Source organism: Bos taurus, chromosome 7, assembly GCF_002263795.3.
Source record: "Bos taurus isolate L1 Dominette 01449 registration number 42190680 breed Hereford chromosome 7, ARS-UCD2.0, whole genome shotgun sequence".
Taxonomy (NCBI): Eukaryota; Metazoa; Chordata; class Mammalia; order Artiodactyla; family Bovidae; genus Bos; species Bos taurus.
In genome coordinates, this window is record NC_037334.1 from 34,054,512 (window position 1) to 34,078,265 (window position 23,754).

Sequence of the window (23,754 nt, forward strand, 5' to 3'; positions counted from 1 at the left end):
ATCACCACATCACTCAGCCTTGCCCGTCAGAGGAAAAATAAACAAACAAAAAACTCAGCACAAATCTCACCCTATATGAAGCTTACACAAACCAGCAGACCAAACTTAGGAGGGCAGAAACCAAAAGGATGAAAGAATTCTACCTTGAAGCCTGGAAAATGGAGACCTCAAACATAATAAGTTAAAAAAAAAATTAATGAAAAGACAGAGAAATACTGCACAAATGAAGGAACAAACTAGAAACACAGAAGACCAAATAAATAGGCAAACTACCCAAAAAAGAATTCAGAATAATGATAATAAAGATAATCAAAAACCTTGAAAACAAATGGGAGAAAATGCAAGAATCAAATAACAAAGCTCTAGAAGATTTAAAAATAAACATACAGAGACAAAAAGCACAATTACTGAAATTAAAAATACTCTAGAAGGAATCAATAGCAGAATATCTCAAGCAGAAGAACAAATCAGTAAGCTAGAAGATAAAATGGTGGAAATACCTTCTGAAGATCAGAATAAAGTAAAAAGAATGAAAAGAACTAAGGATAGTCTCAGAGACCTCTGGGACCAACCATATCAAATGCACCAACATTTGAATTATAGGGGTTGCAGAAAAAGAAGAGGAAAAGAAAGGGTATGAGAAAATTTTTGAAGAGATTATACTTGAAATTTTCCCCAACATGGGAAAGAAAATGGTCAATCAAGTTAAAGAGACACAGAGTCCCATATAGGATAAATCCAAGGAGAAACATGCCAAGACACATACTAATCAAACTAACAAAGACTAAACACAAAGAAAGAATATTAAAAGCAGGAAGGAAGAAGCAACACATGACATACAAGGGAAACCCCATATGTTTAACCGTTGATAGTTCAGGGGAAATTCTGCTGGCCAGAATGGAATGGCAGGATATATTTAAAGTCCTGAAAGGGAAAAATCTACAGCCAAGATTATTGTACCTGGAAAGGATCTCATTCAAAATTGATGGAGAAGTAAAAAGCTTTTCAGGCAAGCAAAAATTAAGAGAATCCAGTACCACCAAACCAGCTATACAACAAATATTAAAAGGACTTATATAGTCAAGAAATACAAGAGAAGAAAAAGATCTACGAAATCAACCCCAAATAATTAAGAAAATGGCAACAGGGACATATATATCAATAATTACTTTAAATGTAAATGGATTAAATACTCCAGCCAAAAGACACAGACTACTGAATGGATACAAAAACAAGACCCATATATATGCTTTCTACAAGAAATCCACTTCAGACCTCAGGACACATATTGACTGAAAGTAAGAGGATGGAAAAATATATTCCATGCAAATGGAAGCAAAAGAAAGCTGGAGTAGGAATCCTCATATCAAAATAGACCTTAAAATAAAGATGGTTATATGAGATAAGGAAGGACACTACATAATGATCAAGGGATCAATCCAAGAGGAAGATATAACAATTGTAAATATCTATGCATGCAACATAGGAGCACCTCAATACCAAAGACAAACACTAACAGACATAAAAGGATAAATCAACAGTAACACAATAATAGTAGGAGACTTTACCACCACACTCACACCAATGGATAGATCATCAAAACAGAAAATTATTAAAGAAACAAAAGTCTTAAATGATACTTTAGATGAGACGATCTCACTGAATATCTTCAGGGCATTCCATGCAAATGCAGAAGAATACACATTCTTCTCAAGTGCACATGGAACATTCTTCAGGACAGACCACATCTTGGGTCACAAATCAAACCTCAATTTAAGAAAATTGAAATCATATCAAGCATCTTCTCTGTCCACAATGGTATGAGACCAGATATTAATTACAAGAAAAAAAACTGTAAAAAACACAAATACATGGAGAGTGAACAATACATTTCTTAATAACCAACGGGTTACTGAATAAATCAAAAGGGATATAAAAACATTTCTAGAAACAATGACAAAACATGACAACTCAAAATCTATGGGATGCAGCAATAGCAGTTTTAAGAGAGAAGTTTATAGCAATATAATCCTACCTCGAGAAACAAGAAAAATATCGAATAGACAACCTAACTTTACACCTAACACAACTGGGAAAGAATAACAAACAAAACCCCAAAATTAGAAGAAGAAAAAAAAATCATAAATATCAGGGCAGAAATAAATGAAAAAGAAATGAAAGAAACAATAGTAAAGATAAATAAAACTAAAAGCTGGTTCTTTGAGAAGATAAACAAAATTTACAATTTTTTAGCCAGACTCCCCAAGAGAAAGAGTAGAATCAAATCAACATAATTTTAAACTGAAAAGGAGAGGTTACAAAAGACAATGCAGAAATATAAAGGATTATAAGAGACTCTTATGAACAACTATATGGCAATAAAATAGATAACCTGGAAGAAATGCACAGATTCTTAGAAAAGTTCATCTTCTAAGACTGAATCAGGAAGAAATAGAAATTATGAACAACACATTTACAAGCACTGAAATTGAAGCTGTGATCAAAAATCTCCCAAAAAACAAAAGCTGAGAACCGGATGGCTTCACAGGAGAATTCTATCAAACATTTAGAGAAGAGCTAATGCCTATCCTTCTAAAATTCTTTCAAAAAATTACAGAGAAAGGAACACTTCCAAACTCATTCTATGAGGTCACCATCAAGATACCAAAACCAGACAAAGACAACACAAATAAAGAAAACCACAGGCCAATATCACTGATGAACATGGATGCATAAATCCTCAACAAAATTTTAGCAAACAGAATTCAGCAACACATCAAAAAGTTCATACACCATGATCAAGCTGCATTTATTCCAGGTATGCAAGGATTCTTCAATATATGCAAATCAATCAATGTGATACACCATATTACCAAATTGAAATATCAAAACCATATGATCATCTCAACAGATGCATAAAAAAGCCTTTAACAAAATTCAGCACCCATTTATGATTCAGTTCAGTTCAGTCACTCAGTTGTGTCCGACTCTTTGTGACCCCATGAATTGCAGCATGCCAGGCCTCCCTGTCCATCACCAACTCCCGGAGTTCACTCAGACTCACGTCCATCGAGTCAGTGATGCCATCCAGCCATCTCATCCTCTGTCGTCCCCTTCTCCTCTTGCCCCCAATCCCTCCCAGCATCAGAGTCTTTGCCAATGAGTCAACTCTTCGCATGAGGTGGCCAAAGTACTGGAGCTTCAGTTTTAGCATCATTCCTTCCAAAGAAATCCCAGGGCTGATCTCCTTCAGAATGGACTGGTTGGATCCCCTTGCAGTTCAAGGGACTTTAAAACTCTTCAGAAATGGGCATAAAGGAACCTACCTCAAAGCAGTACAGGCCATATATGATAAGCCTACAGCAAATATTATTCTCCATGATGAAAAACTGAAAGCATTCCCCATAAGATCAGGATCAAGACAAGGGTGTCCATTTTCATCACTATTATTCAACACAGTTCTGGAAGTCCTAGCTATAGCAATCAGAGAAGAAAAAGAAATAAAAGGAATACAGACTGGAAAAGAAGTAAAGCTCTCACTGTGTGAAAATGACATGATACTATACATAGAAAACCCTAAAGATAGTATCAGAAAATTACTAGAGCTAATCAGTGAATTTGGAAAGTCATAGGATACAAAATCAATATGCAGAAATCACTTACATTTGTATATACTAACAGTGAAAAATCAGAAAGAGCAATTAAGGAATCAATCCCATTCACCATTTCAACAAAAAGAATTAAATATCTAGGAACAAACTTACCTAAGGAAACAAAAATGTGTACACAGAAAATTATAAGAGAAGACCTACAAGACCTTTTAGAACTAACACCCAAAAAAGATGTCCTTTTCATTAGAGGGGACTGGAATGAAAAAGTAGGAAGTCAAGAAACACCTGGAGTAACAGGCAAATTTGGCCTTGGAATACAGAATGAAGCAGGGCAAAGGCTAATAGAGTTTTACCAAGAGAACACACTGGTCATAGCAAACATCCTCTTCCAACAACTCAAGAGAAGACTCTACACATGGACATCATCAGATGGTCAAAACTGAAATCAGACGGATTATATTCTTTGCAGCCAAGATGGAGAAGCTCTATACAGTCAGCAAAAACAAGACAAGGAGCTGACTGTGGCTCAGATCATAAACTATTACCAAATTCAAACTTAAATTGAAAGTAGGAAAAACCACTAGACCATTCAAGTATGACCTAAATAAAATCCCTTATGATTATACAGTGGAAGTGAGAAACAGATTTAAGAGACTAGATCTGATAGAGTGCCTGATGAACTATGGACGGAGGTTCATGACATTGCACAGGTGACACAGATCAAGACCATCCTCATGGGAAAGAAATGCAAAAAAGGAAAATGGTTGTCTGGGGAGGGTTTGAAAATAGCTGTGAAAGAAGAGAAGTGAAAAGCAAAGGAGAAAAGGAAAGATATAAGCATCCGAATGCAGAGATCCAAAGAATAGCAAGGAGAGATAAGAAAGCCTTCCTCGGCAATCAATGCAAAGAAATAGAGGAAAACAACAGAATGGGAAAGACTAGAGATCTCTTCAAGAAAATTCGAGATACCAAGGGAACATTTCATGCAAAGATGGGCTCGATAAAGGACAGAAATGGTATGGACCTAACAGAAGCAGAAGATATTAAGAAGAGATGGCAAGAATATACAGAAGAACTATACAAAAAAGAGCTTCACAACCAAGATAATCATGATGGTGTGACAACTCACCTAGAGCCAGACATCCTGGAATGTGAAGTCAAGTGGGCCTTAGAAAGCATCACTATGAACAAAGCTAGTGGAGGTGATGGTATTCCAGTTGAGCTATTTCAAATCCTGAAAGATGATGCTGTGAAAGTGCTGTACTCAATATGACAGCAAATTTGGAAAATTCAGCAGAGGCCACAGGACTGGAAAAGGTCACTTTTCATTCCAATTCCAAAGAAAGGCAATGCCAAAGAATGCTCAAACTACCGCACAATTGCACTCATCTCACACGCTAGTAAAGTAATGCTCAAAATTCTCCAAGTCAGGCTTCAGCAATATGTGAGCTGCAAACTTCCAGATGTTCAAGCTGGTTTTAGAAAAGGCAGAGGAACCAGAGATCAAATTGCCAACATCTGCTGGATCATGCAAAAACTAAGAGAGTTCCAGAAAAACATCTATTTCTGCTTTATTGACTATGCCAAAGCCTTTGACTCTGTGGATCACAATAAACTGTGGAAAATTCTGAAAGAGATGGGAATACAGACCACCTGACCTGCCTCTTGAGAAATCTGTATGCAGGTCAGGAAGCAACACTTAGAACTGGACATGGCACAATAGATTGGTTCCAAATAGGAAAAGGAGTACATCAAGGCTGTATATTGTCACCCTGCTTATTTAACTTATATGCAGAGTACATCATGAGAAACACTGGGCTGGAAGAAGTACAAGCTGGAATCAAGATTGCTGGGAGAAATATCGATAACCTCAGCTATGCAGATGACACCACCTTTATGGCAGAAAGTGAAGAGGAATTAAAAAGCCTCTTGATGAAAGTGAAAGTGGAGAGTGAAAAAGTTGGCTTAAAGCTCAACATTCACAAAACGAAGATCATGGCATCTGGTCCCATTACTTCAAGGGAAATTGATGGTGATACAATGGAAACTGTCAGATTTTATTTTCTGGGCCTCCAAAATCACTGCAGATGGTGATTGCAGCCATGAAATTAAAAGACGCTTACTCCTTGGAAGGGAAGTTATGACCAAACTAGATAGCATATTCCAACGCAGAGACATTACTTTCCAACAAAGGTCCATCTAGCCAAGGCTATGGTTTTTCCAGTGGTCATATATGGATGTGAGAGTTGGACTCTGAAGAAGGCTAAGCACCAAAAACTTGATGCTTTTGAACTGTGGTGTTGAAGAAGACTCCTGAGAGTCCCTTGGACTGCAAGGAGATCCAACCAGTCCATCCTAAGGGAGATCAGTCCTGGGTGTTCATTGGAAGGACTGATGCTGAAGTTGAAACTCCAATACTTTGGCCACCTCATGCGAAGAGTTGACTCATTGGAAAAGACTCTGATGCTGGGAGGGATTGGGGGCAGGAGGAGAAGTGGACAACAGAGGATGAGATGGCGGGATGGCATCACCGACTCAATGGACATGAGTCTGAGTGAACTCTGGGAGTTGGTGTGGACAGGGAGACCTGACATGCTGCAGTTCATGGGGTTGCAATGAGTCGGACACAACTGAGCAACTGAACTGAACTGAACTAAACTGATGAAACAAATCGAAGATGACATAAACAGATGGAAAGATATTCGATGTTCCTGGCTAGGAATAATTGATATTGTGAAAATGACTATACTACCAAATGCAATCTACATATTCAATGGGATCCCCATCAAATTACCAATGGCATTTTTCACAGAACTAGAAGAAAAAAATCCACAATTCATATGGAAACAGAAAAGACCCCAAACATCCAAAGAAGCCTGGAGACAGAAGAATGGAGCTGGAGGAATCAGGCTTCCTGACTTCAGGTTATACTACAAAGTTACAGTCATCAGGACAGTATGGTACTGACACAAAAACAGAAATATAGACCAATGGAACAAGACAGAAAGCCCAGAAGTAAATCCATGCACCTATGGGTACCTATTTTTGACAAAGGAGTCAATAATATACAATGGGGCAAAGACAGCCTCGTCAATAAATGGTGCTGGGAAACCAGGGCAGCTACATGTAAAACAATGAAATTAGAACACTTCCTAACACCAGACACAAAGATAAACTCAAAATGGATTAAAGAGCTAAATGTAAGACCAGAAACTATAAAACTCTTAGGTAGAACATAAAACTCTTAGGTAGAAATATAGGTAGAACACTCGATGACACAAATCAAAGCAAGATCCTCTATGACCCACCTCCTAGAGTAATGGAAATAAAAAGAAAAGTAAACAAGTGGGACCTGATTAAACTTAAAAGCTTTTGCACAGCAAAGGAAACTGTAAGCAAGGTGAAAAGACAACCCTCAGAGTGTGAGGAAATAAAAGAAAATGAAACAACTGACAAAGGATTAATTTCCAAAATATACAAGCAGCTCATACAACTCAATACCAGAAAAACAAACAACCCAACAAAAAAGTGGGAAAAATACCTAAACACTCATTTCTCCAAAGAAGACATACAGATGGCTAACAAACACATGAAAAGGTGCTCAACATCACTCATTATTAGAGAAATGCGCATCAAAACTATAGTGAGATATCACCTAACACCAGTCAGAATGGTCATCATCTAAAAGTCTACAAACAATAAATGCTGGAGAGAGTGTGGACAAAAGTGAACACTCTTGCATTGTTGGTGGGAATGTAAATTGATATAGCCACTATTGGAGATGGTATGGAGATTCCTGAAAAGACTAGAAATAAAACCACCATATGACCGAGCAATCCCACTGCTAGGCATATACCCTGAGGAAACCAAAACTGAAAAAGACACATGTATCCCACTGTCCATTGCAGCACTATTTACAATAGCTAGGACCTGGAAGCAACCTAGATGTCTATCAACAGATGAATGGATAAAAATTTGTGGTACATATACACAAAGGAATATTACTCAGCCATAAAAAGGAATGCATTTGAGTCAGTTCTAATGAGGTGGATGAATCAAGAGCCTATTATACAGAGTGAAGTAAGTCAGAAAGAGAAAGATAAATATTGTATTCTAACGTATATATACAGAATCCAGAAAAATGATACTGAAGAATTTATTTACAGAAGCAGCAATGGAGAGACAGATCTAGACTTATTGACATGGGGAGAGGAGAGGAGAGGGTGAGATGTATGGAAAAAGTAACATGGAAACTTATATTTAAAATATTTAAAATAGATAGCCAACAGGAATTTGCTCTGTGTCTCTTGAAACTCAAACAGGGGCTCTGTATCACCCTAATGGGTGGGAAGGGGAGGAAGATGGCAGGGAGGTTCAAAAGGGAGGGGATATATGTATACCTATGCCTGATTTATGTTGAGGTTTGACAGAAAACAACAAAATTCTGTAAAGCAATTATGCTTCAATCAAAAAATAAATAAATTTAAAGGAAAAGAATAGAAAAAGGAAAATGTAATTCTGAGGATACAAACATTAAAAAAAAAAAAAATTATGAACAGTGGTTAAAGGAAAGTATCACACTTTAAAATAGGGAAAAAGATGTCAAATTGAGGGAGTCCATATTTGAGCCTTTCTACTTCTTCAGGGAAGAAGATTCTAGAGCTCTCTTCAAAAACATAAATAAATAAAAGATTAGCTGAAGTCTAACGGAGAAAACCAGTCCATTCTGAAGGAGATCAACCCTGGGATTTCTTTGGACGGAATGATGCTAAAGATGAAACTCCAGTACTTTGGCCACCTCATGCGAAGAGTTGACTCATTGGAAAAGACTCTGATGCTGGGAAGGATTGGGGGCAAGAGGAGAAGGGGATGACAGAGGATGAGATGGCTGGATGGCATCACTGACTCAATGGATGTGAGTCTGAGTGAACTCTGGAAGTTGGTGATGTACAGGGAGGCCTGGTGTGCTGCGATTCATGGGGTCGCAAAGAGTTGGACGCGACTGAGCAACTGATCTGATCTGAAAGGAGAAAAATGAAAATTAGGAACATCTACTGAAGGTGGGGGGCTTCCCTGGTGGCTCAGACAGTAAAGCATCTGCCTGCAATGCAGGAGATCTGGGTCCGATCCCTGGGTAGGGAAGATCCCCTGGAGAAGGAAACAGCAACCCACTCCAGTACTCTTGCCTGGAAAATCCCATGGATGAAGGAGCCTGGTGGGCTACAGTCCATGGGATTGCAAAAAGTCGAACATGACTGAGCAACTTCACTGGTTCACTGAAGGTAAAAAGAAAAGGAACCATTTTAGAATGAGTAGATTCTGATAAACCAAACTTGAAGGGTTTGATTGGGAATATGTTTTTTTTTTAAAAAAAAGGAGTTGTAGGATTTTTTTCTATTGGAGTAACATATTATTGCCATTTGGAGTAACAAACATACTTAACCTCACACCATTAACAATTAAGAGGTGGAGAAAATACGAAATAATTGTTTTCAGCCACTGCATAATAAACAGTGCTACATGTGATCCTGAGAGCAGGAAAACAGAGTGAGGCTCAAATTCACTTTGGCTTTCTGTGCAGTGGAACGCTCTGGGTTCCAAAACTGGGAAAGGGATCCTAAGCAGAGAACAGAGGGCCTATGTTGTTGAGGAAACAAAGATCAGAATTTGGGGTGAACAAAGAGGGTGGAAGTTGTGAGGCACAGATGGAAGCTGGAGAAGGAGGAGAAAGAGGAGGACATAGGGAAAGAGAAGTAGGGGAAGTCAGGGAAGAGGGAGAAGAAAAAGCTGAAAGTAAAGGAGGAGGAGATGAAAATACTATCCACAGATCTGCATAAGTTCCTTTGACTGTTAGCTGAATACTAGTTTGCCTGTATTTATATGTTTAGGAATTTCTTGAAAAGGAGATAAGGGATTTGGGGATAACACAACTGTTCTATACCTCAATTATGGAATGTATACATTGCCAATACTCAAATTGTTCAATTAAAATGCATTTTTACTTACAAAAATTATACTCCAAGAAAGTTGATTTTTAAAAGAGAGAGAGAATTCAGTTGTGTTAAAATTAGAGAATGACTCTGTCAATAAAATTAGGATCCTACTAACAGCTTCATCATGCTTCCTCATGTAGAGTAATCTAAGAAGTTGAACACATTTTAAAGGAGAGGCATGACTGAGGAGAGGATGGTAAAGACAAGAACACATCATGTGCCTATGGGTGAAAGTACACAGCACCACCTGTGAGGTGTTCTTGCCAGCCAATCAATCAATAAATAAAATTAATGTAATCTGACAAAGTCTCTAGACCTAATTAGCCATTGGCACAAAATAAATGGACAGAGAAGCCCCTTGAACAGATCCCATGATGACACAGAGCAACATCCTAAGTGTGGGAAGCTCTCCAAGACAAAGAATACAACATTTAGAACTAGAGGAAGAAATTTACTAACAGAGGATTCAAAGATGTATCAGGGAATCACTATTATAAACTTTGGATCCCAATTTGGACAAATAAATTATTAAAAAAAAAAAAAATCCCCTCTAAGACAACTGGTGAAAAGGAAAGCCTAAGATATTAAGGAATTACTGTTAATTATTTAGCTGTGAAAATAGTATTTCAGTTAAGCTCAAAATATTATATATATTTAAAAGACATATACTTAAATATTTATATATTAAATTATGTGATGCTTAGAATTTGATTAAATGTAATCTGGGTGAGGAGAAGAGGGTAAAAGTAGAAATGAATAGGACTGGTCATGTATGATGGGTACACTGTTATTACATCATTCTCTCTGGTTTTGTATACTTAAAATTTGTCCATAATACAAAAGAAATAAAGTTAGAAGGAAAGCTGATGACCACCACAGCTCTGACAAACAGGCTCAGTGGAAGAGTGTAGCAGATTCAGCTATCTGCCTGGGCAATATCTATTAACCCTTTTCTCTATTACTTTAATCACAACAGGCTAGATGATGTTGCAGTAACACGCTTGAAATCTCAGCTTAACAAAAGCTCATTTCTTGGTGATGCCATGTGCCCTACATGGGTTGGCAAAGTGAACCAGGCTGATGAAGATTTTTCCCTCTTGTAAGCTACTGTCTGAAACACAAAGCCTCTAGATGACCCCAGCATGTGAGGCAAGACTGAAGAAACTGAAATGGACTTTTTGACTTCCTCATTTTTCCTCATTTAGAAGTGACATAGCTCACCTTTGCTCATAGTTCATTAGCCAGGACTGGTCATATTGCCTCATATAATAGAAAGGAGACTGAGAAGTACAAGCTTCATTGTACTAAGAAGGGCAGAAGAATCAGCAATGGTAAGCACTGGTAATATTTATCACATTTACCAACAGAATCACATTTTTTTTTTTTTATGACTAGGAGTGTGCCAGCTTTAACTATTAAGCTTTCCAGACTTTGAGACTTCTAGGATTGGCCATGTGACATGAATGTGGCAAATGGGACATAAGTAGTTTTTTCCAAGAAAGCTTGATAAAAGAAGTCGACTCCACGTGTTTCCTTTGTCTTCTACACATTCGTATTCTTCCAATTAGAACATTGGCACAATGCCTGCAGACACTGCAACCATGAGGACAAGATCCATGTACTAAATGTGCTAGAACAAGAGCTAGGAGGAGCTTTAACTCCTTGATGACTTTTTGAATAGACAAAATATTCCTGAACTGATCACCTTCAGGCTATTTTACAGACTTCTTGCTATAGACAGGTAATTAGAAACATAGATAAATAATAGAGACAGATATATATATTGATAGATGACATATACATATATACATACCTAGATAGATCCACTCTTTATTAAGCCATTATTCCCAGGTTTTTGCTATATTTGGTCAAACTCAATCTAAAATAATGCACAAAGTTTCTTCTAGATTCAAGAGAGGACATAATGAAAGATTCTCACTGATTCTCCTTTTAATAAAATAGTAATTCTAGCAGGAAAAAAATGAGTAATCACAATATAATAAGAAAAGAATGACACAAATATACGGAGAAAGATAACTGTATGGGTGTTTGCAAAGAGGGTCCTCAGGGTTTATAGCCTATTGACTAATGGGTGTGCCATTTAATAACCTCTCTGGTTTTATCACTCTGATCAAGGCTGGGAGATGCATACCAAGCGAAACAGATTGATTTCTGACCCTCACAATATGAGTATAATTTTCATATGCAATATTTATATATTCTGAATACAGGTAACTCAGATTCTCATCAATATTCAGTAATATTAGGGAAATGATATCCCTTACGAGGCAATTGAATGGAAAGAGGAAGCCCAGAACACAATTTCAGGCTTCTTCCTTCATCTTCCCTTGACAGCTAAAACCAACCAGGAACACATCAATTAGTTTCAAAAGAGACCAGACTGTATTTCTACATACTAGCAACAAACAAGGGCATCAGAGGATGATGGCTGGATGGTATCACTGATGCAATGGACATGAACTTGGGCAAACTTCGGGAGATGGTGAGAGACAGGGAAGCCTGGTGTGCTGCAGTCCGTGGGGTCACAAAGAGTCGGACATGGCTGAGTCATGGGGTCACAAAGAGTCAACAAAACAACAACAGCAATGAACATACTGAAACTTATTGTCCTATACACTTACACTGGATGAATTTTATAGTATGTAACTACACCTCAATAAAGCCATTTCAGAAGAAGAAAAATGAGGAGCAGGAAGAAAAAGGAGAAGAAAACACCAAGGGAAGACATATTGTAAGTTTGTGTGAGGATAGAACTAAATTTATTTTGTGTTGTCCCAATTTGAAGAACTAGAACTAGTGAACAAAAGTGGGAAAAGGTAGATTTGATTTGATATTAGGAACACTTTGTTCATCACCCTCTTAAAAAAAAATAGCCTTTATTATATTCTTTGTCCCTGGAAGGTTAGTACTCTCTGTAAAAAATATTATAAAATCAAGTTAGGAAGAAAACGGAAGTATCCTATCACAATGATGCCTCCCAAAGTTATAACTTTATGTATCCAAGCTTTAATAAGTTATGTACACACATTTCTTGATTTTGATGTCCTAAAACTGCTATGCATGTATGCATGCTAAGTCACTCCAGTTATGTCTGACTCTTTGTGACACTGTGGACTGTAGCCCGCCAGGCTCCTCTGTCCATGCATTCTCTAGGCAAGAACACTGGAGCGGGTTGTCATGCCCTCCTCCAGGGCATTTGCTCGGGAATGGAACCCATGTCTCTGATATCTCCTGCATTGGCAGGCAGGTTCTTTACCTCTGGTGCCACCTGAGAAGCCCTAAAACTTCTATATATTTAAATAAAAAATTGATTTTAAAGGGAACTTCCTGTGCCTACATGGATTGTCATAAATCTGTCTGCTTCCCTGCCTTAATCCAACCTGACTTCAAACTAAACTCACCCCTTTTTAGAACAAGCTTGGCAATTTAGGTTTTATAGGCAAGGGAAGAAATGCCTTCATTACTAAATAATGAGCATGGTGATAGCCCATGAATCTTAAAAAGAGAAATTAGTTAAATAATTAATCTATAGATGACCTTCCTCTGAATTTCAAGGAAGAGTGAACTAACACTCATTAAGTAAATTTCTTGAGCACTTAGTATAGGAAACTCCTGTTCTAAACATTGCAAAGGCCTCTCAAGAACTTCACAGCCTAGTGAAAAACAAAATATACAATTATAACACAGAACAAATGTGATTTTTTAGTGAGATTTAAAGTTCCAGTTAAAATGTTAGGAGTTTAGCAGAAGAATGAAAAGAAATGAAAGACCCAAGCAGTTCCAAACTGAAGGAAATATTTTCAAATGTTTGTTCAATGAATGTGGATAAAACTCAGACTTACTGAGATAAAAATAAAAGTCCTCTAATCTCACAGAACATTTATAATTAGAAGTTACACCATGAAATATTTAGTCGTTTCAAGTTCAAGTTAGAAGAAATGTTTTTCAATTGAGTTTCTGGAACATAAACCACTCTGCTTTCTGGTGGGAAACATAAATGACTATATAAGTTGAATATAAAATTCATGAACATCTGGAAGCCTGCTAATTGTAGACAGAATGTCACATAAAACAAGAAATCAAAGAACTTCTTTCTGGCTCAAATGTCTTTAGGAGGGAGAAATCACTTTCCTTGGCACAAGTATGCCAGCATAATTGACAAAACGTTGAGATGGCACATTTTACCATATGTGCTTCTTCAGATCTAGTCAAGCCCCATGAACACCGGAGTCATAAACCCTACTTTTGGTCTAGGGCAGTATATGATGGATTCTTAAATCAGTGGCAATAAAAGGGGTAATGCAGAAGTTTAAATACAGCAAACAGAAAGGAAACTGTCTCAGCCAATCGAGATGAAGTACATTTCTGATAAAGAAACTCTGATCTAAGTGCATTGAGGGGCAGGTCCCCAAAGTGCTGAGAGAAATATCAACTCCATTATAAGAGTGCCTAACTACATTCCGTCTATAGCCTTGTTTTAACTGTCCAAGAGTTTTCTCACCTAAATTTAAGCCAACATTTAAAACTTGGGAAATTTTATGGAGAAATACATATTTCTGCTTTCTCTGAGAAATAGGAAGATCCAATAATTCCTCCAGACTACAGCCTGCTGGTGTACAAAAAAACATCCTTTTTTGGTGGTAGGGGGGATGCTGTCTCCAGTTCACACCCTCCCTGACTTATCACCATCTCTCCACAATGCACACCCATACCCAGCACCGTGTTACTCTCTATTTTTACTGACCTGGTCCTTGTAGGCATTTGAGATCATAGTCTCTATATCAGAAAAGAGGTCACAAATCACAGGTCATCATTTTTAGCCTGCTTTTGATGATCCAAATCTTTCTTGTCACTGCATGCCTGAAGCTCAGTAAAAGGCTTTCCCAGCTCACTGCACTCTATCGTACCCACTACTCCTACTGCATTGATTGGCACTTCTCTAAGTCTGCTGGAGTTTGAGAATGAGAATCACACTCTTGTGTCCATAGCCTCCTTGAGTTGAAACATAGACTAGGGAGTCAGGGACACAAATATAAAAATTCAACTTTATTATTGATAACATCTAGACAATGTATTAAAAAGCAGGGATATCACTTCACTGACAAAGGTCCATATAGTCAAAGCTATGGTTTTTCCAGTAGTCATGCATGGATGTGAGAGTTGAACCATAAAAAAGGTTGAGCACAAAAGAATTGATACTTTCAAACTGTGGTGCTAGAGAAGACTATTGAGAGTCCCTTGGACTGCAAGGAGATCAACCTGGTCAATCCTAAAGAAAATCAACCCGAACACTCATTGGAAGGACTGAAGCTGAAGCTCCAACGCTTTGCCACCTGATGAGAAAAGCCAACTCATTGGAAAAGACCCTGATGCTGGGAAAGTTTGAAGGCAGGAGGAGAAGGGGATGACAGAGGACGAATGGTCGGATGGCATCATAGACTCAATGCACATGAGTTTGTGCAAACTTCAGGAAGATATCAGTCTGCACAAACTCCAGGAGATAGTGAAGGACAGTAAGCCTGGTATGCTGCAGTCCATAGGATCTCAAAGAGTCAGACACAACTGAGCCACTGAAAAACAACAACAGACTGATAACACTAAAGAATGTAGTTTGGATCAGAGACCAAATGCACTTATAATACATTCACCTTCACCTGTGAACTTAACCCTATCCAAAATGGCAGACCTCTCTGCTGCAGGAACAGAACCTGTCCTGGAAAATTCTAATGTGTGCTCCAGGCTGCCTCTAGAAAACCCAGAAGCAGCAAAACAGATCCTGCTCAGTACCTTTTCCCAAACTCATCATTTCCAAAGGTCACTACTTGAACCTCAGTTAGGAGAAAGGGTGTGGGGAAAGAGATTATCCCATATTGTCCCTCCTAGTGATTATAATACATGTTATAATGTTTCCCTTTTATGGAAATATAAGAAGTAGAAAATAAGCATCTCATACATGTATACACATTCCCGTTACCTGTTCTTTTCAACGATTTGGTTTAACAATCAAGGAAATGATGGGTGAGGAACTTGCCTCATCCCTCGGAGAAGGAGATGAGTTTCAGGATAGTTCTCTTCTTTGTCCATAATACCAACTGTTTATCTGCTGTGCCCAATTTGATTTTTTCCATGAAGAATATGAATTGGGTAAGAAGATTACATTCAGTAAAGCATTCCAAAGTCCTATTGTACTTTAAGCTAAAAATGTACTTCCTATTTTTTCCCCCCATTCTAATTTGGGTCCAGTTCCACTGTGCATCATAGGACACTAAAAGTATCACAATGAAATCAAAAGTAGAATGACTGTGCTCCAATAATAGCATCAACAAGATAAAAATGACCCAAATTTTAATGTAAATACTCTCCTATTAAGTTCTCAGCAAGAAATTAAGGCCCCAGTATAAAATTAATCAATCATTTAAAAAAATGTTCAGTCACTTAAGTCAAGGCTGACACTTTGTGACCCCATGGACTGCAGCACACCAGGCTTCCCTGTACATCACAAACTCCTGGAGCTTGCTCAAACTCATGTCCCTCGAGTCAGTGATGCCATCTAACCATCTTATCTTCTGTAATCCCCTTTTCCTCCTGCCCTCAGTCTTTCTGAGCATCAGGGTCTTTTCTAATGAGTCAGCTCTATACATCAGGTGGCCACATTATCGGAGCTTCAGCATCAGTCCTTCCAAAGAATATTCAGGGCTGATTTCCTTTAGGATCAACTGGTTTGATCTCCTTGCAGTTCAAGAGACTCTCAAGAATCTTTTCCACAATTAAAATATATAAGAATATATTTTCGTCAAGAGTGTTCTGTATTCTCTAGAAAACGTTCAGTTCAGTTCAGTTACTCAGTCATGTCTGACTCTTTGTGACCCCATGAATCGCAGCACGCCAGGCCTCCCTGTCCATCACCAACTCCTAGAATTTACCCAAACTCACGTGCATCGAATCGGTGATGCCATCCAGCCATTTCATCCTCTGTCATCCCCTTCTCCTCCTGCCCCCAATCCCTCCCAGCATCAGAGTCTTTTCCAAGGAGTCAACCCTTCTCATGAGGTGGCCAAAGTATTGGAGTTTCAGCATCAGTCGTTCCAATGAACACCCAGGACTGATCTCCTTCAGAATGGACTGGTTGGATCTCCTTGCAGTCCAAGGGACTCTCAAGAGTCTTCTCCAACACCACAGTTCAAAGGCATCAATTCTTCAACGCTCAGCTTTCTTCACAGTCCAACTCTCACATCCATACATGACCACAGGAAAAACCATAGCCTTGACTAGACGGACCTTTGTTGGCAAAGTAATGTCTCTGCTTTTGAATATGCTATCTAGGTTGGTCATAACTTTCCTTCCAAGGTATAAGCGTCTTTTAATTTCATGGCTGCAATCACCATCTGCAGTGATTTTGGAGCCCCAAAAAAGAAAGTCTGACACTGTTTCCACTGTTTCCCCATCTATTTCCCATGAAGTGATGGGACCAGATGCCATGATCTTTGTTTTCTGAATGTTGAGCTTTAAGCCAACTTTTTCACTCTCCTCTTTCACTTTCATCAAGAGGCTTTTTAGTTCCTCTTCACTTTCTGCCATAAGGGTGGTGTCATCTGCATAACTGAGGTTATTGATATTTCTCCCAAAAAAGTTAGAGACTAGTTAGGTTGTAGTCTGAGCTGTATTCTGCAGGAATGAACATGGTCCCTTTATGACATCAGAAGTGAAACTCTTTTGCCTATGAGCCTGACTACTTAGAAAGTAGAAAGATTTAATAAAACATATAAATTTATTAGAATCCAAGTTCTGAAGCAATTGAATCCTAGTTCCAAGGCAATTATCCCAGGAATATAATTCAAAAATAGTGTTCCCAGAAACCAGTAAGTAATGTTTTCAAAGATGCTTAGTGCTATCTGAGGAAAGCAGAGTAGATGCAGAAAAATTTAATTTCTGTTATGCCAGATTCCCAGCTCATCTGTCACTTGTCTATGGTCCAAAACCAGTCAATTGTGAAGTTTGCCATAAGGAGATTAATTATTTTTAACAAGTAGAGAAGGGAGGGGTATCCACTTTTGCATTCTCCGTCCTCAATCAGAGAGTGAGGAAAACTTCTGGCAAAGCTTTGAAATTTGGGTGTCACAGACCCAGTCACCAGCTCTAACTGAAGTTCTTTCACTTCCATTCAGTATGTCAAAAGCTTTGTAATTTCATTTGCCTTTGAGTCTCAGCTTTTCACTGCCATCTCCGCCCCAGGCCTGCATTTAAGGATGAGATTTGTCCAGCAGGCTGACTTGTTCTACAAGGACTATTACCACTTGCTCTGGAATGTCCCAGGTCTATGAGACTTCCCAGGGAGAGAAACTTTCCATTTCTGTTGGAGTATCCACAGGCCCCGTCTTTTCTCAGCTTTTGAATGTTCTAGACTCCAAGAAGCATCTTTCTGCTACATACTTTTCAACAGCAGGGAGGAAAGCTCTCATGTTTTATTTCTATCTGCCTTTCTCCTATTCTCAGGAGGCTCAACTTGCTTAACCTTCATCTGAAATTGATCCTTTTCCTTCTCTACCACACGTATGGCTATTCATAAGAAATGAGTATCTGCTTTGCTTTTCATTTGTCTCTATTATTAATTATCTGCTTCTCTGATATAATTTTTTCTAGCTTTCATCTTATAATCATGATAGGATTATCATGAGAGAAACAGAGTCAGTGATATCTCATGCTGCCACAAACATCCCCTGATCCAACCAGTCTTGTCCCCCCTCACCTCCTCAGTAAAATCATTCCAATCACTATCTCATCACACACGTGTCTGAACTAGGCTGGATTAGATCTAACACTGTCTTTTCAATGAATGTTATCTTTCAAAGGTACTTTCCCTTCAAGCCTTTATTGAATAAATTTCTTCCCCTTGGAAGAGAAGAAGCATCTTTATTCCCATGTATAATAATCATCATCTTAAAAGTCAGTACTTCTCTCTCTCTTTTTTTTTTTTTACTGATTTTTTTCAGTCATTGCCTTTCAAATCTGTCCAAGTTTCTCTTCCCATATGGTTAGTTCTTATTAAGGACTCTCTATTTACCACTTTAAGAGGGGAGCTTTCAAGAGTTTGTTGGATCTGGACATCCTTCGTGTAATAATTTTAATACACGCTCAGTGATCCTGCCACTATGCTACATTATTTCTTTAGGCCCCAGTCGCCCTCTCTAATCCTAGAATAACTGAAAACAATTCTCTCTTTTATAGTTCCACTTTCAGGAACAACTAAATTACAGCTTGCTTTTTAAAATGTGTCATTTCTAGCTAGTCAGATCTCTGAGATCTCAATCATACTCCCAAGAATACATCACTCTCCCTCCAATGTAATTTGCCTGTTCTGCTTTCTATTTCTTTTTTCATTCTTCCCAAAATTCCTGTTCTAATTATAAAACCAAAGCATATTTTTAAATCAAGACATTCTTCTTGAATTCCAAATGAAGATATTCCAGAAAGACAATGTATAAGGTATGAGCTATTTTAATTTTCTCTTTAGATTTAGGATTGGCAATAATTTTGTTACTTTTTTGCACTATTCCCTATACAATGAGAGTACCATTCTTTTGTGCATGTTCTTTAGTAAATTCTTTCAGTCTTCTAAGGGTAAAATCAGGATCTAAGTCTCTGAAATAAAACTATTGTCAGTGTTGTTAGAATTTTCAGAGCCCGTATGAGTCCATGAACTGGGATGGGAGTAGTCACTTCTCAGTGCACAATCTTCATGATTCTAAGCACTTAGCTTCTCCACAGCTCCTTCCCTTGGTGCTGAATGCAGTTCACATAAATAGGAATGAAATTTAGAGAAGCTTACCAACCACTACATTTGCATTCCAGGCATAAAATTCATACTAGTTATTTGTAGCCCACAGGGTCTGAGCTGACTTTGCAAACCATCTACAGACCTAACTGAAAATCACAACAAAAGCAGCATAAATACTCCACCCACTGATGCCTATTAAGTATGTAGGCTGTAAATGAGTTTCATAAACATGGCATTTTTATTTTTAAAAATATACTGTTGAAAAGCAAAGGGGATAATGCAAGTGAAAGTGTTTTGATGAAGTTAAGTGCTTTATATGTGGAAGGTGTTATTATTATTATCTTTATCGTATGATTCCAGTGCTGGTTTTCAGTCCTTATACCCTTGCTCATATCTAATCAATCTGAATTCATTCAGTGGCTAAGATGTAATTATCTTGAGTCTAAGGCATTACTAAAGTCTAAATATATTTCACCTTAATGTGTGCCTTCTGTCAACTCATTTGCAATGCTATCAAGAAAATCCATCAATTTTTCCAGCATATCTTACTTTTGATTAAAAGAAAACTAATTTTTCCATATACTCTTTCTTAAGAATATGCTTATTTTTAAAGTATTTGTATTCCTATTTCAACAAGAAAAAGAAGAGGGTATACACAAAAGTCACTGTTTTAGTTGATTTTAAAACACAATAAATCAATATTTTGCATTTTAAAATTTTATTGTAAATATTCCTTACCAAAACATAACTCTGTCTCCCAATTAGTATCAAAAGTGAAGAACTCTGTAAGTGATAATGTGAAACAATGATTATGATACAATAATAATTACCTCAAGAAATTATAAGAAAAAAAAAAAAGCATGTAGGCTGAAGTTCTTCCTGTTTTGATGCAAGCCTTGACAAAGAGTAAAAGTTCTCCTTTTCTTGGATGGGAATAAGCAATGAACCTGAGATGCCTGGAATGTTAGCCTTATATTCAATCATTTTAGCAATAAATACTTCAGATTTATGGATTCATTCATATCCATTTTTGGAGACATCAGGATGAAAGTGAATGTTGCAGAGAAAGATATACTTGTCCTTCACAACCCTCTAATATCCAAGTGATAAATGATTTTTACCTAATGAGTCAGACAAATTATCCCTTTGTAAAATTAATTCTGTATCTCAAAAGGATTATATTAAAATGAGAATTTTTTATCAAGTGACATCTTAAGAAAGTGAAATTATTTATAATTAGGAAAAAACACCTTCAAAAGTAAAACTGAAATATTAGTGTGAAAGATACATATTAAAACTCAAACAAAACAATAAGGAAAGTGCAAATATCCCAATGAGAAAAAACAGGCAAAGGACATGAATAGGGATTCCATAGAAGAGGAAATATACATGGTCAATGAATCGGAGAGTTTCCCAAACTCATTAATAATCATGAAATGCAAATCTAAGCCACAGTAAGGTATTATATCTACTCAGTAAGCAAAAAACAAGATATCCAACAAAATAATTATTAGAGAAAATGGGAATCAGTAAGGTTTCTTAGGGAGTAATGTCAGCAATGGGCTTCCCTGGTGGCTCAGTTGTAAAGAACCTGTCTACCAATGCAGGAGACACAAGTTTGACCCCTGTGTCAGGGAGATTCCCCTGAAGAAGGAAATAGCCACCTACTTCAGTATTCTTGCCTGGAAAATCTCATGAACAGAAGGGGCTGGTGGACTACAGTCCATGGAGTCGCAAAGAGTTAGAACCAACTTAGTGACTAAATAACAGCAACGTCAGCAATATGGCAGAATAGGAGGTCCCAGCACACATCCTGCCACAGGAACAAATGTTTGACAGGTATCCCATAGACAAAAATGCTTTTATAAGAGCTTTGGAACTCAAATAAGAGGTTGTGAAATCCTGATGGCGCCCACACTGAAGAGAGTCACGTGAGGAAGGCAGGTCCGCACACAGAGGCAGACCCAGTGACTCTGGCCCTTGCTGCAGAGCAGAAGCAGGCCCAACTCCCTCAAACTCAGCTCTAGCTCCACTTGCTCGTAGTCTTGCAACCAGTCTCTCCTCTCAAGGGACGTAGGAGGAACCAGCCCCCACTATAGCACCAGTTACAGGCCTACTAGCCTTGGATCCAACTGCTGACTCTGAAGCAGCTCTGTGACCCGGCTCCAGCTCTGCTCTGCTGTAGTCTGGAGGCTGGCTTGTCCACCCACAGACCAGCCCAGTGACTGAACAAGAGTACACTCAGAAACCGGTAGAAGCCACAGTCATCTGGCCTGCCAAATACAGAGTCATATTTTTTAATATGAACATTTATAGACTATAAATCCAGAAATTTTACTTCTTTGAATATAACCAACAAAGATCTTGCAAGTATATATCAAGAATTTTCATAGCAGAATTGTTCATTACATTTAAAACCACATTAAACGCTCACAACAGGTGAATATATAAATTATGGTAGATTCACAGTGAAAATAGTAGGGAAAACAGGTGAACTCCAACTCCTAAGGTGAAATAGGTGAACTTTACTCATAAGAATGTTCAATTCAGTTCAGTCACTCAGTCATGTCTGACTCTGCAACCCCATGAACTGCAGCATGTCAGGTCTCCCTTCCATCACCAACTCCTGGAGCAGAATAATATTGAATGAAATGAGCCCCAGAAGACTATGGATGACTTAATTTCAAGAAATTGAAGCTATAGAAAAAAATTTAATGTGACTAAAATAAAGCAATATTTTATTTAAGCATATATGGCAAGCATAAGTCCAGGAAAGCAGTTATATAAAGAGAAGGAAAAGAAAGACAGGATGGAGAAATAATAAACAGATAGAAATTGTGGTTATGTTCTAATTTTCAGATCAGATGGAAGTTTTATGAATGCCAATTTATTATAAATAAATAAATCATAAAGTAAATAAAAGTGAACCATTACAGTTAATAATAAAAGTGTTCCATGGCCTAAGAATTCTGATTAATTCTTATTCAGAATTTTTTTACATTCTGAATAAGAATTTCATTTCAAATGTAATTACATTTCAAATGTAATTTTCAAATTACATTTGAAATATAATTTGAAATTACAAATTACAAATTTCAAATTACATTTCAAATGTAAATGTATCATTCAGCTTTGTGTATGTAAAGTACACAAAGGAAATACATACCTATATATGCATATGTATGTAATGTTCATATACAATAATATTTACAATAGCAGACCACTGTTGCTTTCATTTGAAATTTTTTGAAAACTGGAAATGAGATGTTCTAATTATATAAAATTTGATTCCTAATAGGCTTTAGGTTAACACTGTACAATATTCAATGATATGTTAACAACAGAGGAACCCTATAACTCAGTCATATCTGACTCTTTTCCATCCCATGGACTATAGCCCACAAGGCTCCTCCCACCATGGGAATCTCCAGGCAAGAATACTAGTGTGGGTTGCCATTTCCTTCTCCAGGGGATCTTCCCAACCCAGGGATCAAACCCAGGTCTCCTGCAGTGCAGGCAGATTCTTTACCATCTGAGCCACCAGGGAAGCCCATTTATATACAGTACTGTATGTATGTTAATCTCAAGCTCCTAATTTTTCCCTGCCCTGCCTTTCCCCTTTGGTAACCATAAGTTTGTCTCCTATGTCTCTGGGTCTACGATTGCATTGAAGTTACCTGTAACTGCTAGTTAGTGTCCCTAACTACCTCACAAAAACAAATATGATTCTCTTTTGCAGAAAATAATATTATCATAATATTCAAATCATATCTATAATTTTTGATAAGTAATATCTAGCACTTTATGAAAATTATCAGGTAAATAGGAGATACTATGTATCTAAATAACTTTAGAAAGCATAGTGTGTCTAAAAACCAACAGAAACAGTGTATTATAGAAATAGTCACAAAGGGGATCCTGAGGCAAGAACATTAAGATAAATTGGGTCTATTTATTGTTGTTGCTCAGTCCATGCTATGTGAAGTCAACATTTCAGTTGAATATCAGCAGTGCTAATGCTTTGGAAAGAATCATAGGAGAGGACTGGTAGCCAATGTTCTTTAATCCAACAATATTACAGAAATAACACTGAACTAGGAATCAAGAAATCAGGTTCTATCTGGCTTTGACCCTAAGTAAATTTAGACAAGCTTCTTAGCCTTTCTTGGCACATTTTCTTGATTATTGAAGGATCTCTTAATTCCCCCCAAATCTAAATAGTCTATGACACAATGCAAATCAATACAAACTTTTTAGCAAAAATATGTGATATACATTCCAGGATCTTTCTCCAAACTTTACATTCAAGGTTTCTACAAATATACATTAAATATATCCTTCAATTCTAAAAGAT